Below are 17,990 nucleotides of genomic sequence, written 5' to 3' on the forward strand. Positions count from 1 at the left end.
TGGTTTGGCAAGTGAAAAAACCTGATGGTGCTTGGAGAATGACTGGACTTTCAAGAACTGAACAAAGTAGTGCTTCCTTTGTATGTGGCTGTGCCATCAGTTCACAATTTGTTATCATGTACTGGACCTTGCAAATGCTTTTTTCCCTTTATCCCAGTCTTGTCTGAGAGCCAAGAACAGTTTGCCTGCACCTGGGAAGGAAGACAATGCAGTTTTTAATTGTTGATGCAAGGTTATCTGCATTGCCCAACTATCTGTCATGGTTTGGTGGTTGGGGACCTAGCCAAGTGGACTAGGCCCAGCATGGTTAAAATGTTTCATTACAATGATGATGTTACTAACCTCTGATTCTCTTTCAGATTTAACCCAAGTGGTTCCAGTGCTGGTAGGCCATTTGGAACAATGTGGGTGGGCTGTGAACACAACCAAAGTGCAAGGACCAGACCTGTCTGTCAAATTCTGGGGAATTGTTTGGTCAGATAAAATACAAGTCATCCTGGGAGCAAATATAGAACAGAGAAGTACTGTGTCAACGATTTATCTAATGAATTACAAACCATGTTAGGACCAGTAGAGGTTATGGAGGAATTTGACACAACCTATATCCATGGAGGTGGAGACCACACCTTTCCGTGAGTGACAGGGACCCATTATGGAGAAGGCTTGGTATACAGATGGCTCCAGCATCAGACCCTCCACATCATGGACAGCTGTACCTGTCCAGCCCTTAACCAATACCTTGTGGTATGAGAATGGTATAGGGCAAAGCATCCAGTGGGCTGAATTAAGAGCAGTACGGATGGCAATAAAAAATGAGCCAGGGCCATTAACCATCTGTACTTACAGCTGGGCAGTATTCAAGGGTTTGACCTTTTGGATTTCTACTTGGAAGTATCAGGAGTGGCTGCTAGATCACTGGCCCTTGTGGGGGCAAGCCATGTGGCAAGAGTTATAGGAATTAGGACAGGAAAAGGAAATAACTCTTTTTTCATGTCATAGGACATTCCCCCTTAGCCTTTCTAGGCAATGATGAAGCTGATGCGCTGGCTAAGGTAAGGTGGCTGGAGAGAGCTCCAGCAGCTGATATAGCTGAATGGCTACATCGAAGAATACAGCATGCTGGATGCAAGACTGTGTGGTCAGTGGCCCTCCAAGTGCCACATAAACCTGAGAAAGGTGGCCCCGATGGGCAGATGTACCCTTGATGGCATACCAGGTGCTGCATGCAGATAGGCAGAAAACCTGAGAGGAGAATGCTCCTAACATGGTGGCAGGTAGATCTTGTGGGACCACTGCCAAAGTCATATAATTACTGGCCTTCTGTTTTTATGGCCTTGTGGGGCCCAAGACCAGGTAAGCACTGTGAAGGCATTGAATAGCCTTATGGTACAATGGTCTTTTGAAAAGGAGATTAAGTTTATCTGCCAGCACCTCCCCTCTCATCATTGAAAGGGTGGACACGTCTTTTGTGGACAACAGTCAGAATCATGAATGAGAGACCCCACACAGATGGGTCCTCTCTGCTGGAGTTTCTTTTGCACAGAGCTGTAGCACATATTCATTTGCAGGTCACTACTAAAGATGATCTCCTGAACCCTGGATATGGTAAGAATGGAAATATTCTCTTACCAGCCCCAACCTGTTTACAACAGGGGCAGACAGTACACTGGGGGTGGCCTTGGAAAATAGAAGCACCCAATGTAGGCCTAATTGAACCTTAGGGAATAAGATTAGAAGACTCGCAAGTCTCACCTTGGGTGATGAGTACTTGGCCTCCCCAAGTAAAGGTAACATGGACTGAAACAGATAAACACTCTAACTTAAAGGATACATTTGTACTATCATTGTGGCCAAATATGAATTCCCCTTTGCCTTTACATGTAGAACCTACAGATCCAAGTGTTAGCTGATAACGTGTGATATCATAAACCAGGTAAGACACCTGTTCCTACAACCATTCTTTCTCAAGATGGACATCAGCTATTTTGGAAGATAGTGCTTGTGTTTTAGTAGCATGTTGCTGCAGTCTGTATTGTTGCTGTGGCCTATGGATACAAGGGTCATCTATCCTCACTAAGGGAATATGCAGAAGATCAAACACAGAGATTGTACGGTAAGTGACCGTGAAGGGTGGACTGTAAGGAAAGTAGAAAAAGTTTAGTTAGGCTCACTCACCTCACATCTGTTACAAATTAGCAAGATTCAGAACATCACTAGAAACAAGTTATAAAAGCAGTGTAACTGTACATGTGTCCCCATTTACTGATTCAGCATGATTGTTGTAATTATGTAATGCTTGGCTTGTGGCTGCTATTGTGTACTAAGAATATAAAGGTAAGTGCTCTGAACTACTGGTCGGCAGAGCATGGAGGAACCGCAGAGCATGGAGGGTCAGAAGAATGGGCAGCAGAGCTCATGTCTGAGAATAAAGCATGTTTGTGCAGCTCACATCTGAAGAATAAAATATGTCTACCTCGCATAAGGCTGCCAGGATCTTCTTTCAACTACCTGACTCACAACCTGCATAGGTAGGGGCAGAAGGATCTCAAATTCCTCCCCAGCAGAACCAAAGTATGATTATGCTGCATATCCTACAGATTGAAAGATGTTGGGCCAAATGTCATACTGCCCAAATACCCTCAGAACAATAATGTAATTTCCATTTTTAATCCTTCTATTCAGCCCTGTGATATGACCTATGCAGTTTTTCTGCTTTGAGTTTTCCTGTAGCATGGTGGAACATGTTATACTTAGCTAATCTTATTAGAGGTGTTATCCACTTCTCCCTTCCTCCCATTATGGAATAATGTCCTCAAAAAAGAATGTGTGAGCAATCGAATGGGTATATATCTATCCAGTATATATCTCAGGGAGATATACAGATATGGGAGTCAGCAATCTCTAACAGATAGCGTAATAGGGAGTAGAGAAGATTTCCCATGTGGAATGCAGAGTAAGACTAGAAGAAGATTAAGGATACAACTCAGAAAAGAGAGCATTTACTTTTAAGATTTCAGTAGGTTTTGGGTTATTAGCTCACAATGGAATTAAAGAGGTAGGAAACAAACAAGATAGTGTGGTGTTAAAAAAAAATTGGAAGAGAGCATATGAAATTGCAAATGTGTTTTGGTATTCAATAAGAAGTCAAGGAAAAAGAGGAGGCAAAGTGTGACCTTCGAATGAGAAGTTTCAAGGAGACAGTGGGACATTAGCCATAAAGCAGTAGGTATAAAAGTAGGAGGGAGAGAAACAGCAAGATAGGGAAGCTGATGGTGGCACCAAGTAAACAGGCTTAGCTCATCAATAGCAGTTATCTCCCTGGGAGTATTGTGGATAGGAAAAGAAGACATACATCAAGGAGAGAAGAAGAAATGAGAGCTGAGGTGAAAAAATCAAATCAAATCAAATCATAGCTCTCATTTTGACTGTAGAGCTTGTGAAACATCATCCTTATAAACCCTCTCCTACATTCTTTCCTACTATGTGACTTGTTTATAACCCACTTTGAGAGTGGGAGGTGGAATGACTGTTAAATTCCCGAATATATCTGAAACAGGAGGTGCTCAGAATCCCAGTGTCTGGGTCTCAGGCCACTCCTCTGAGCCTTAAACCACTGCCTTGGAGCTCAGGCCCCTCTCGGGGCCCTGAGCCAGAAGAGAGTCACTGTTACATGTTGCACCTATTTTCAAGCACAATACAGGAAGAGACAGACCACAGGAGACAATTTTGGTCAATTTCAGTGGTCCAGCATGTGCAGTGGAAAAGAGTTTGTCCTTGAATGAACTTCCACAAAAGACTATTGAGTATATTTTAAATATACTTGGTGTATATGTCAGAACCTGGCCGCTGCACAGGTGCCAAAAGAAACAAATATAGCACACTCAAAACTAGAATTATATAAGAGTGACATAACCAGGAAACACTCTTTTAGTTAAATATTCATAGATGCATGAATGTGTTTATATAGCCAACTATACAAAGTGGAATCCAGGGCAAAACAAGGCTACTCACTCTGGAGTCAGCCCACACTTTGCCTGTGAAGTGTGTATTTCCTTATTCTTCACATTAAACCTGTTTTCACTTTCTACTCTGACTCTGCTCTCGAATTCTTCCCTTCGGCGGAGTCAAGAACCTGGTAGAGAGCAGGGTTGAGGTCAGCTATCCAACCTCCCCAGACACTCTCCTCCAGTAACATCTCCTTTGCTTCATTGATTGGCCCTCAGGCATTGATGAGCTTTTATGTTGGCTGGAGTTCAACCTTATGCAACCTTCTGCTAATTCTAAAGAGAAAAGAATTGTGGTGTAATACTGTACAAACCCATGCATAGACATGTGTGAACCCAACTGTCTGCTATCTAAAGTATAAAGGGAAAAAACCAAGTTCACTAGAAAAGAGAGTTAAAGATTTGGCAGACATGTTTTCAAACTTCATTTGGATATATTAGAAAGAAATTCACAACATATTAATGTTTCTAACTATAAAAAGAACCATTTAGAAAGTGTACTTTTTATTACTTTATTTATTATTTTAATTGGTTATGAATATTCATGAGATACAGAACTGATTGTCACTCTTTGTGCCCAAGATGTGAAGGCCAGATTCATACTGGCAGCATGCCCATTACCACAAATTGTATTTGTACCCTGTGTCCTCCAACCAATTATCCCCAACCTCCCTCCCCCTCCGCCTCCCCCGCCACTACACTTTGTGTTCCAAGATATGTTCTTTCCCTCTGCAAGTCCAGTGCACCATGATGAATAACAAATGCTGGCAAGGGTGTGGAGAGAAGGGGATGCTCCCGTGTTGTTAGTGGGACTGTAAATTAGTACAAGCACTATGGAAAACAGTATGGAGGTTTCTCAAACAACTACAGACAAATCTTCCATATGATCCAGCAATCCCACTTCTGGGTATATACCCAGAGGAATGGAAATCATCATGTTGAAGGGATACCTGCACTCCCATGTTCATCACAGCACTGTTTACAATAGCCAAGACACAGAACCAAACTAAATATCCATCTATGGATGATTGGATAAGGAAACTGTGGTATATCTACACCATGGAATACTATTCTGTCATAAAAAAAGAATGAAATTCTCCCACTTGCAACAACATGGATGAGCCTGGAGAAACTTATGTTGAGTGAAATTAGCAAGCACAGAGGGATAAATACCACATGTGCTCACTCATGAGTGGGAGCTAAGAGAAAGAGTAGGAAGGAAAGAAAGAACAGTGTATTTTTTTTCAAGTTTAGAATTTCTTGGGAGAGAAAAGATAGTGAAAAAATTGATGTATACATTTTTGAGTAAAAAAACTTCATCTTTCTTACCAACTCCGTTTCTCTATACATTATGACCACTTTCTATTTATCTTTGTGAATATTTCCCACTTTCCTCCAAAGTCCTTGCAAACAAAATTTTTAATTTCAGGGCCGATCCCGTGGCGCACTTGGTAGCGTGCGGCGCTGGGAGCGCGGCGACGCTCCCGCTGCGGGTTCGGATCCTATATGGGAATGACCGGTGCACTCACTGAGTGCCGGTCACAAAAACGACAAAAAAAAAAAAATTTTTTAATTTCATTAGAAAAGCCCATTATGATTTAAGATATACATAAAGTTTAACAAACAATCTGTTAACTATTTGTGAGATTCATCAAATATTTTTTTTCAGATTGTTATGGTTTAAGACACAGAACTTAGTTAAAATTGAAATAAAAATTCCTGAGTTCTAGGTCAACCAATTTCAGTTAAGAAAACTTAATAAGTGCATCAAGACATTATGTTATCTCAGTAGCAAACAATATGTTTATTAATACAAATTATTTCTCTCTGTGCTTTTTTTTTTTTATTTATTGCCTCTGTGTTGCTAACTCATACACTTTTCCTGCTTTTGAAAGTAGATCTGGGCCCTTTAAATATTTTTCCATTGCCAGATTGCACAATATCAAGCTTTGCCAGTAAACGATGGGAAGAAACTTCAGAAAGAAAGGGTTTTGCTTGCTGGTTTTGATGCTCACTCACCCAGCTCTTGCTATGCATGGTGGTCAGGAGCACCCAGTGGCCAGTGGCTTCTGCGGACAACATCCTTTAGGCAAACTTGTGGTGAAGTTCCTCCAGTAAGACATCACCCTATGGACAACTTTCCTGCAGGGTGGATTTTCAGCAAGTTTCATTGGTGCAGCACTCAGAGAATTCTCTGCCGCCCTGTAGGCTGAGTATGTACCTTCTCCAACAAGGTCACGATCTCAGTCCTTAGGGTAGTGATTGATCTTTACATCTGGTGTTCCCATATTTTTTAAAGTTGCCTTTACTTCTTACTAGCCTATTTCTCATTACTCCAATCTCTTGTTGTAGTTAATAGTTCTTTATAGTAAATTTCTTCTTTTTAAATTACACTGTGCTTTCCCTCTTCTGTTCGGATAAAGATTGATAAACGTTCCATGATTTAATTCTATACTGTCTGATTTGGACTGATCAATTTTTCTTAAAGACAGGTTAGCATCCAATGAACAAAAACATCCATAGTGTCTTTACGCAGAGAGCACAGGTGTTAAATCTGTCTTTCTCAGGTAAGTTCATTTCTTTAGATTTCAGTGATGGCTCTGGGTTTTATAATCCATGTGAGACCACTGCTATCTCTTGATTCATAGGTAATGGAAGCCCTGAATTTTCCTGGAAACCTGACTCTTCTTTGCAGCATCAAGTACTAAATTAGTTATGGTTGCTTCCACTATTCAGATAAATGCCACTATTTTTTTCCCTTACAAAAATTATTTAATGAAACAATTATTTAATATTTAACGAGCAGAATAATTAATCATGAGAAATGTTAATTTGCTCAAAATAGTTTGAAAAATAACTGCCTACAGAAAATTACCCAGAGGAAAATTAAAATCAACTGCGTATGGGGCCAAGCCCATGGCGCACTTGGGAGAGTGCGGCGCTGGGAGCGCAGCAACGCTCCCGCCGCGGGTTCGGATCCTACGTAGGAATGGCCTGTGCACTCACTGGCTGAGTGCCGGTCACGAAAAAGACAAAAAAAAAAAACAACAACTACGTATGAGTCACAGCAGAAGAAGCCTTAGAGGAGGAGGTTAAATGGCTATGATTCTGTATGGTTTCACATCAATATTCAACTACCCGGATAACCTGACATGCTACCCAGACATGCAAGTTATAGATTTAGAGAAATACTATTTGAAGATTGAGAACTTTCATATTAGGTTATGCATATTAAGGTAAAGTAATAATCCCATTCCTTATTACACTCATAACCTTGTAATTACAATCTCTCCTTTGAATTGGTAACTGACATGACTTCAGTCACCAAGACCGAGGTAATGCATAACTGAGAATCAGTCATTTACAGAACAACAGCACTCAAGAAAATTAGGATAAAGTTTTAAACAAATGAGAAACTTTAAACAAACTCTTCAGTCAGTCCGTGAAACACTAGTGATCAGTTATTCTTCAAACAGATATGTAAGATCATGAACGTAGAGTTATTCACTAACATTAGAGGAATCCATGATACCATTAACTAGAGACATGCTACATGTGTAAGAAAGGTAGAGTTGCTAAAAAGTCTTTATCAGTTATATTGCTTGAATTGTCACTGGTCTTTTCATGTTTGTTTGTTTGTTAGTTGGTTGGTTTCCTTCCTATATGGTCTGTCAAAGAGTGGAATTGCTATGAGATGATCTCTGAAACTGTGTTTCTGTCAATTTCTCTCTAGGATTAAAGTCTAGGATATTGGCTAACCATAAGCCTTTGTAGTATTATAAGCCTAGTTTTGAATCCCAGCTCTCTCAGGGGTTTGAACTTGATCAAATCACAAAACTTCTCTGAGCTTCATTGTTTTTGTTCACTTGCAAAATAAAATAAAACCTGCCTTAGTTTTTGTTGCATGGATTAAATCAGAATATTTGCAATACTTTTAATTTAGTTCCGTAGCTTCTACATCACACAAGCACAACAAATGATTTATATTATTGTCAATAGTATCATTATGTAACAATTTCACTTAATTACATGATATCTTTATTATATATAGAATTGCTCTTGATTTTTACACTTTATCTGTGGGTTTTATCTTTTTACAATATAAATTGACAAAACTCACATGCTCAATTTCCCATCCAGTATAAGGATATTACATTCTTTATCAGTTAAAGAACATAATATCCATTATATTCATATATTGATAATTACATATATCATAATTGCATAATTTTATGATTTTATTTTCAAATATGTGTTTTGCATTATCCATCTTAGTTTTAATATTACTGTATTATTTTTATTCAGTTTTTATATAAAGCATGATTTAGGCATTTTTCTTTATATGACATTGAGAATTCTTTTTAAAATACACTTTTATCACAACAGATTTGTTTGACTCCAATTTAGTTCTTTTGTTTTATGCTTTTGTGATTAATATGCTTCCATTTGTTAATTTTTATTACATATTTTATTCATTTTCAATATTATGGGTGTTTTTCTTTTATTTTCTCTTGTGATTTAAAAGTAATATTTTTATCTTTCTAATGAAACTTTTATATATAAAAGAAATATATTTGATTTTTTTTCTAATTATTATTTTTATGAGTGAATCTGTACCTAGAATAGGGGATAGTGGAAATTACCATATGTTTTTATTTTTCTCACCATCCCTTGCTACTCCACACACATCTAAACATACATACAAAACATACATTTCGCATGATTTAAACCTTAAATCTTCGGTAAAATATACTATTGTAGAATCTATATTCTAAGTGATTTTTACCTTATTATCACTTTCTTGGCATATCAGTGTAAACCTTTGAATGAAAAGAATGTGTTATCTGTGCACACATTGCAATTCTTACAGAAAAAATCTCCCCATATTATTATTTCTCAAATTGATACTCAGTAAAACTTAAACAAAAAAATAGTAACAGTCCAGAATATAACATTCCATTATTTAAAACCATCTTGGAATGAAAGCCCAGCGACAATTGTTCAGATTCTGTTTTGTGTAATTCACTTGCACACTTATACACTATAAAAACATTTAGAAATAAAATATTAGCATTAGAATATTCCCCAGGTATTGTCTCTCTGACATCATTTATTTCATTGTTCTTTTGCATAGAATTGGAGGACAATTAATTCAAAATTGAACTCTCTAATGAATATCTATATGACATGTTTGCATATTGTGGGGGATTTCATTTCAAAGATGTTTTTCTATGAAATTCAAAATGATTTATTTGTCACATAAAGATATACGTTCAAATACGTGGAAGCTATTAATAATGGTTAGATATAAAGTCAGAGTATTTGGTAAAATCACAGTGCAAGGTAAATTAAGAAAAAATAATTTAACAGATTTTTAAGAAGATACCTGAGATGTACTGACATTTAGAGATTATGTACCAAAGAGGCACATAGGAGTTACTCAGAGAGACAATGTTATATGTCACAGAAACCAAAGGCAAAAACTTACAATATAGCAGAATTTGACAGAAGTTAACAGAAAGCTGAGGATAAAAAAAAAAAAAAAAAAAAAAAAGCTCAAGAAACAAGATTTGTCAATTATTGTACTGAGATAATTCTATAAAGATTTAAGGTATAATTTGGTGTGAAGTAAAATTGGCAATGGATATAAATCATACACTCTGGGTTATTTGTATTACAAGAAAGAAGAAAGAAGCCATGGGTTGTTTGAAATTAGAGGATTCTTAATACGAGAATCATGGAGATCCCAAAATGCTTAACCTTTTATGCTGAGGGATATGTCTGTTGTAAGGAAATTTGGAATTTCCATCCAGCAAAAAAATTACTGGATGCCACCAATGGAAATTTATGTAATGTTTATTGCTCTTCTAGGTTATTTGATTCTAGCATTTTGCTTTTGAGATATTTTACTATTTTGCTAGGTATAGATAATTGATAAAAATATAAAATAATCATTTTCTAGACATGCACATGTTATTTCCAATGGAAATTTGGTTGACTTCCTTCCCCCATGTAGAAGAAACCAGTTTTGGCCTTGATTTGCACATTTATTTCAATATATATATTTTTATCTAACAGTGTGTCCTTATTTGAATTCTACTTTGACTTGGTTGTGACAGCTTTGAATTAGTGGTGACACCTTAAAGTTAAATAGTATCTTTGACACATGTTCACTTTATATCTGCATTGTCTCATAATTTTACTTTTTTAAATAACTATTATTTAATAAAATGGAAATGTAAACAACAATACTAATGAAAATATGATTAAGAGCTACCCATCATACCGACATGAGTACACTCCCTTGAATACAATCCAGCCAGACCTTAATACTGAATCTTTGCTAGGTTTTTAACCTGGTGAACTTTAAATAATACAACGTGCCATGCCATTTTCCCCATTCATTTTCTTGAAAGCTAGAACCCAATCTAAAGAAGCAGCATTATTTTTCTTTACACTAAGTCCCAAACTGGGACATCTCAAACTGCCAGAGTTGTAAATGTTTCCAATAATAAAATATATGCGGCACAAAGATTTAGCAAACAAGAAAGAGAGAATATGAAGGAAAAAATAAGATTAAATTTGCGATAATTTAATCAAAATTAACATTCGTTGCCTCTGGAACGGAGCCCCCAAAAAGGGCTACAATAAGTCTTCTTTGCTAAATTATCACTAAGAAAATTTCAAAGAGAAGGTTGTTTGAGGTCAGCAAAATAGCATCTTTGATTTAAATATTAGATTACTCTCTCATCTGTAAGTGATTCTAGTTCCTTTAAATATATACATTATAGGACTTAATAAACGTGTGTCCCTATTTCAATTCCTTGTTACTACTAAGATAGTAACATATTGTTAGGGAAAAATTATAAAAAGTATGATAAAATTAATTAGATTCATATCATTTCCTCATTTTCTCCAGAAGTCTACATTGCCTGTCTAAAGTGCCATTTGTTATTTTATGAAAGTTGAAGAAAAATTCAAAATGCTTTACTGTTCATTCTGATATGTGAAGATGAAATATACTTTATATTATTATTTGTTAAATGGAAATCTGAGGGGAAATACTCTGTAACAACTTTGGAATGAGAGTGTTTCCTACAGAAGTAGGGAAAGACGGGTTATCAACAGGAACTAAAGCCCTCTGGTGTATATTACAAGGCTCAAAGAAATAAAACACTATACATATGCATTAATAATATAGTCAGTGGCTTGCTCAATTTCAAAGTATGAATATATGATTTACATCTTGTACGCTGGCACTGATGTGTCATTTGCTAAGAATGATAGTGAAAAAGTGGAGTATGTACAAATCAGATGAACTGGAATGTTATAATAAAACAAATATTGAAATACCATGCATATAGTTCTACAGGAAAAGCAAAGTTGGAAAAAAAAATGATTCCACATCCAATAAAGCTTACATTTTAATGTAATATTTATCAAGAGAGTGTTTTAATGTGTTTCCACGCATGCTTTTAAAAACTGATTAGAGAAGCTTGGTGTTTCCCCTGGTGAACACCTCAGACGGCGTGTACTAAGGTTGAAAATAAGAGAAACCCAAATGTGGAAAAAAAAAAAAAGAAACCTTATGTGATCAGAAAACAAGTTCAGTGGGATTGACCAAGTTAGAAAACTCAAAGAATGACTTGTGATCAGAGATTAAAAAGTTTAAATTTTAGAATTCAGGAACATTACAACCCTAATTAATTTCCATTCCTAAGTAATTTCCATGATATCTTTACCAATACTTGATATGAAAGGGAAGTTTTCTATTTCTATTATGTTATTGTGCAATTATTTTGGCCTAGCCTAATGTGTATTTATTTCTGGGTTTTTGTTTGTTTGTTTGTTTGTTTTTTGCTTTTTTTTGTTTGTTTGTTTGTTTTATTCTTGCATGTGGGGAAAGGCGTAGCATAGAGTTACAGGCTCTGGCCTGCGGAGACTTGTATTCAAATCTTAGCCATACCACTATCTAACTCTGTGATACTTTCTCAGCTATCAAATAGAGCACTGACATATTTATTTCCTTGACCTAGATGTTTCAAATATTATTTTGATACATCTGTTTAGATATGGAGTAAGCATTTTAGAACTTCTGTTTTCATTAACTTCCTAATTTAGCCATCATAGTAAGACTGCCGTCTAAAACATGTTTAAGTACTTAGTCTCCAACTTCTATTGTAAAAGTCAGGAAATCTTTTCTTTTTTTATTAACTGTCGTTTTGAAAGTGTTGAACAAGTGTTTTTGGAAGGAGTTTATTTCTTTGTTTTATCAGACCTATTTTGTCACTGAGGCCATCTAGTGTACGTGCAGCCTTAAGTAAATATTTAAATGTTATCTGAGGGTGACACAAGTACCTAAAAACAACTGTTTAAAAATATGTTTATAACAGTGGCAAACCTTGATTTATGACAATTCTTTGTATGTTTACTCATGGGCAAAGAAAAACATATAATTTTAAAATATCCTTTGTCATGTGTTAGTTGAGAGCTGTTTTTGTGGTAGAATGGAAACAGCATCCGCATACCTAGTAAGTAATCCCAGATTTGTTCCTTACTGTTCCTTACTGGAAGTGTGACCTAATTTGTTTTTGTTTTGCTTTGTTTTGTTTGGGGGGGAGTTAGGTGCTATGTCTGAGCTTATGGTTTATTATTATTTTTTATTGAAACCTAACTGATTATACATATTTGTGGAATACAGAGCAGACTATCAGCATTTGTGTACAATATGTGATGCTCATTTCTGATCTTCAATTTTCTCATCTAAATTGGGGCAAATGCAATCTTCCCTATCCCCATCCCAGTCTGACTTTGAGATCCAATAAAATAATTAACATGGAATAGTGTTATAAAAGTGAAACCATTATTTTTATGGATCCATAAGGATGATGTTTTAATTCAAGTGTAAAAAGCTAAAGTGGTACAGAGTAAACAAAAGCAGGTGGACGACCTGCATGCTCAGTTGAGAGCATTGACATATATGATCACTATTTTCTTTTTCTTTTTATAGAATAGGCTTCTTTTAGTGCATATTCTTAAATAATGGTAGTTTCTAAGTGTGCCAATTACAAATGTAAGTGTACTCATAGTAGGGTATGTGTGGTTTTCTAATTTTCTTCTTAAGAACAACTACACACAGATATTGAGATCATGATTAGTAGCAAAATATTCTCAAGAAAATCATTTTCTAGAAGGACTAAAAAGAACACATAAAAAAATAGAGGTATATCATACTCTTTGGTGGATACCATAGATATCTGACTTCAATGATATGCCTATAAAAATTTCCATGTGATTCTTTAGGTAGGGTATTAAGTTAATTTTTTAGGGAAAATATACATATCTATGAAAATATTAAAAAGAAAATCATGGGGAGTCTTTCTACCAAATACAAACATGCGCGCGCGCGCACACACGCGCGCGCACGCACTCTCACATGAGAGGTCTTCAAAATGTTCATGGAAAGATTCATATTATCTTTTAATTCTATTTTTTCACAAAGTTTTTGAAGTACCCTCACATAGGCATAGGTATATATGTGCATATATATTAAAAACTTTGTCGTTGGTAGAAAAATAAACGAATAGTGGAACCGATAAAAAAATCAGAATGAAAACCTAGTATCCTTTAGAATAGCAGCATAAAGTAACGCTTAAAAACAGTGGGTAAAAGACTCTTACGATACATAGTTAAGTAGATAATTATTTAGATATACAAGAACCTAAATGTTTATATCAGAACATGATACAATATAAATTCCAACTAAATTAAAGAGTTAAAAAGTCAAGATAAAATATAAAAAACAAATATAAGATTACTGTAAATTAGTAAAACAAAATAATAATGATGAGATTAGTACATCATAAAAATGTAAATACCTTTTATCAGAATAATAATAAACACAATTAAAATAAAAATAATAAATTAAAAACATTTTTGTCACACATTTGACAATTACCTTTAATAACAAAAGAGATTTTATCTTTCTGTATTTTGATGGTAAACTTAAAAAAATTGTTATTAACATGAGATCTATCCTTTTAACTAATATCTAATTGTGCAATGCTGTGTAGGTAACTACGGGCACAAAGTTGTACATCTGATCTCTAGAAATTACTCATCTTGTGTAACAAACTTTATACCTGTTGAACAGTAACTTCCCATCTCTCTCTCCTCCCAAGGCCATGGCAACCATTATCTGCTCTCTGTTTCTGTGAGTTCGACTTTCTTAGATTTCACATATAAGTTAGATCATGCAGCATTTGTCCTTCCGCTGAGTGGCTTATTTCACTTAGCTTAATGTTCTCCAGATTCATCCATCTTGCTGCATAAGACAGGATTTCCATCTGTTTTAAGGCTGAATGACATTCCATTGTATGAATACACCAGATTTTTCTTTATCCATTCATTCATTCATGAACATTTAGGTTGTTTCCATACCTTGTCTACTGTGAATAATGCTGCAGTGAACATGGAGCTCATATATCTTCTCAAGATCCGGATTTTAGTTCTTTGGGATAAATATCAAGAATTAAGTTTGCTGGATTATATGATAGTTCTATTTTTAATTTTCTGAGGAACCTCCTTCTCAGCTGCATCATTTTACATTCCCAACAGTGGACAAGGGTTCTAATTTCTGTGCATGCTCACCACCATATATAATATTTTAGGGTTTTTGATAATAGCCATGCTAACACGTGTGAAGTGGTAGCTCATTGTGATTTTGATTTGTATATCTCCCATGATTAATGATGTTGAACATCTTTTCATGCACCTGTTGACAATTTTTATGTCTTCCTTGGAGAAATTTCTACTTTAATTCTTTGCCCATTTTTTAAAAATCAGGTTATTGATGTTTTGTTTTTGTCTTTTACTATTGTGTTGTAGGAGTGCCTTTTATATTTTGGGTATTAACCCTTTTCAAGATATACGGTAACCTTCTTCACCAAAAAGGCACAAGTCAGGATGGAAATAATATAAAAAGGTAGTTTACTTTTTTAAAAGGCAGAGAAAGAAAGGAAAGAAAGGAAAAAGGAAAGAAGGCAAGTAACCAAAAGTCACTGATAAAATAAAAATATGTCTTCACTAGTAAATTTAATGAATAATAATTTTTAAAATGGCATTAGATTTTCTCTGTCACTTTGGCCAGTTTTTAAGATAATCAGCCCTGCTGGAATGAGAGATAGCACTGGTCACTGTCATCTTCTGTTTGGAAGATATTTGTACAAGCTTTCAGGGAAAGGTTAAATATGGCAATGTATATAAACACATTTATAAGAGGGATAACTTTGACCCAGTAATTCCAATTTGAGAACTTTAACCTTTGTTAATGATCAGAGATTTGCAAAATATTTATGCTGTTTGATGTATGAGTATTCAGGTTCTATTTCTAACACACAAAAATAATAAATAACCTAAATGTTTAATGTATAAGAACTTACATAGCTATTGATACATCTGTAGGCTGAAGATACACACAAAATTATGTCTATATATAAAGGAGAAAAATAAAAATAATGATGGAAAAGGTTGTGAGCAAGGGTATCAGAATTACCTTTTAGAATATGTCTCAGTAAAATTAACTAAGATAGTGAGGGCAGGAAGACAATTTATACATATGTAGGACTATTAGCAAAACCTGGTATAAATTAAGCGTTGATATATTTTATTCATAAATTAACAATAAGAAATTAACTATATTGGTGTTCTTATATAATTTAGTAAAGGATATATTTAATTGGAGATCCAAAAATGTTTTACTAACCTTTTTTCCATTATGAATTTAGTCATATCAATGATTATGAAAACACTTAAAATAGGTAGAATTACACAATGAGATGTGTATTATGAAAAGAAAAATATCACAGGCATGAAGAAATTAACTGATGTAAAATTCATATGTAATTCATCTGATACACATTTCCTTTGCTATAGCAACAAATGAACCCAGCCTGTCCACCATTGGCCTTGTTGTCTTTGAAATATTTACAATTGTGACATTTCACTTTACCAAAGGAGGGTAATTGTATATTCATCATAACATAATTCTTATGCCTATAGTGCTTTACTTACTGCAAGTGGACACGTAAATTATCTATTGTTATTCTCAAAAAAATTCCTGATGCATGCAAGGTTGATGGTACTACCTCCAAGTTGCAGATGAAAATAAGTGAGGCTCAGAGTACATAATCCATATCTGACATCACCCTGATAATAAATGGTAGAAATGGCACCTCAACTTTTTTTTTCTTTAGTCCTGACTCCATTACCCATACAGAATTTTTGAAGATAAATGTATGAGAGTTCATTATTCTCTGTTGTGTAAAACAAATGAATGGATAAAAACGTTTACGTGCATGTTTCTGTGTGATTTTATGTAGGTGTGTCTGAATGTGGGGCTGCTATTAAGTGCTTGTAATATAGCTTCATTCAGTGTTTCACAAATTTTAAGGAACATGAAAACCACTTGGGGATTATGTTAAAATGAGTAATTGTTCAGAAATTCTGAGTTGTGTTATGAGATTTCACATTTCTCACAGGCTTTGCCTATTCATAGACACAGGCATGATCTTATTTGTTCTTTTTAAATATCCTTAATCTGACCATTCACCATTTTTTTCTCTTACCCACTACAAAAAAAAAAAAAAAGGTATATGCCTTCATTATAATTAGCACACCTAAAAGGTACATTTAAGTATTTAATTTTTTTCTACTTGTAATCAATGTCACAAATCAGAAAAAAGATTAAAGATATAGAAATCCCTTAGTAAAAAGCAATACTGAAGGTGTAATTATGTTGATATCTGTATGTTTAGCATCATAACCCTTCTAGTTTTTCACCTGTTAGTCTTCACTAAGAAATTTTACAGATCCTTGATTCTTTTCCTCTTCCCCACAACAATAAGGTGACAGTAGTTCTTTAAGACTATTTTGTTATTAGAATTTTTGCTAAAAATGTTGTTCCTGAATTCAGGAGAAAGAATACATTCAATTTTTCCTTGTCGAAGGTGAGTGTAGCTTGGAATCCTGAGTATTATATTTGAATAATCTGACTGTCAAGCCCTTTCAAAATGAAAGTTCATAATGCATATAACATTTTTATATAGAAAACTTTCTACTGAATGGCATTTGTATTTTACTCCATGACTTCTTGACAGGATTCTTTCCTGTTATTTTAATTTAGAATAGTTTTAGATTTATTTTAAAAAAATGTGAAGATAGAATAGAGAGTTCTCATATACACCACTCCAAGTTTTATGTATTGTTAACATTTTATATCAGTATATTTGTCACAATTAATGAACCAATATTGTTATATTGTTATTTACTAGAGTCCATACTTATTCAGATTTTCTTAGGGTGTTTTTTTAATTAATTAACTATCAATCAATTAATCAGTCAATCAATTAATTAATTTCCTGTCCCTATTCAAGGATCTCATCCAAGATACCACATTATTTTGATCTTCATGTCTCCTTAGGCTACTCTTGGCTGTGACTCTCAGACTTTTCTTATTTTGGATGACCTTGACGGTTCTGAAGATTATTTATACCCATTCAGATCATTGGGATTTGTCTAGTGTTTTCCTCATAATTAGACTGAGGTTGTGTGTTACCATGGTATATTTTCCTGAATATTGTAAAACTGCCTTAAACCAAACTACAGCTGACTTAGATATGTTTTGCATTTTGTAATAACAGTATCTCTATATGATTACAACAATGAAATATGTAGGAGTCCTGTGATTCTTTGAATCTCCCATGAAATTGTTTTAGAATATGTCAATAGCGTAGATCACTATCTCCCCATCCTGGAGTCAGCATCTATAAATCCAACAGACAGGCTTGGCCTCTACTTGGGTGTGGGTACTAATTAATTATCTTTTTTTTTTTCAAATCCAGTATACATTTAAGATCTTCTCTTTAATAATTCCATTTTCATTCATTTACATGTAAGGTAATATGAGACTAGTTCAGAAAGTTCATG

This window comes from Cynocephalus volans, chromosome 14 (genome assembly GCF_027409185.1).
Source record: "Cynocephalus volans isolate mCynVol1 chromosome 14, mCynVol1.pri, whole genome shotgun sequence".
Taxonomy (NCBI): domain Eukaryota; kingdom Metazoa; phylum Chordata; class Mammalia; order Dermoptera; family Cynocephalidae; genus Cynocephalus; species Cynocephalus volans.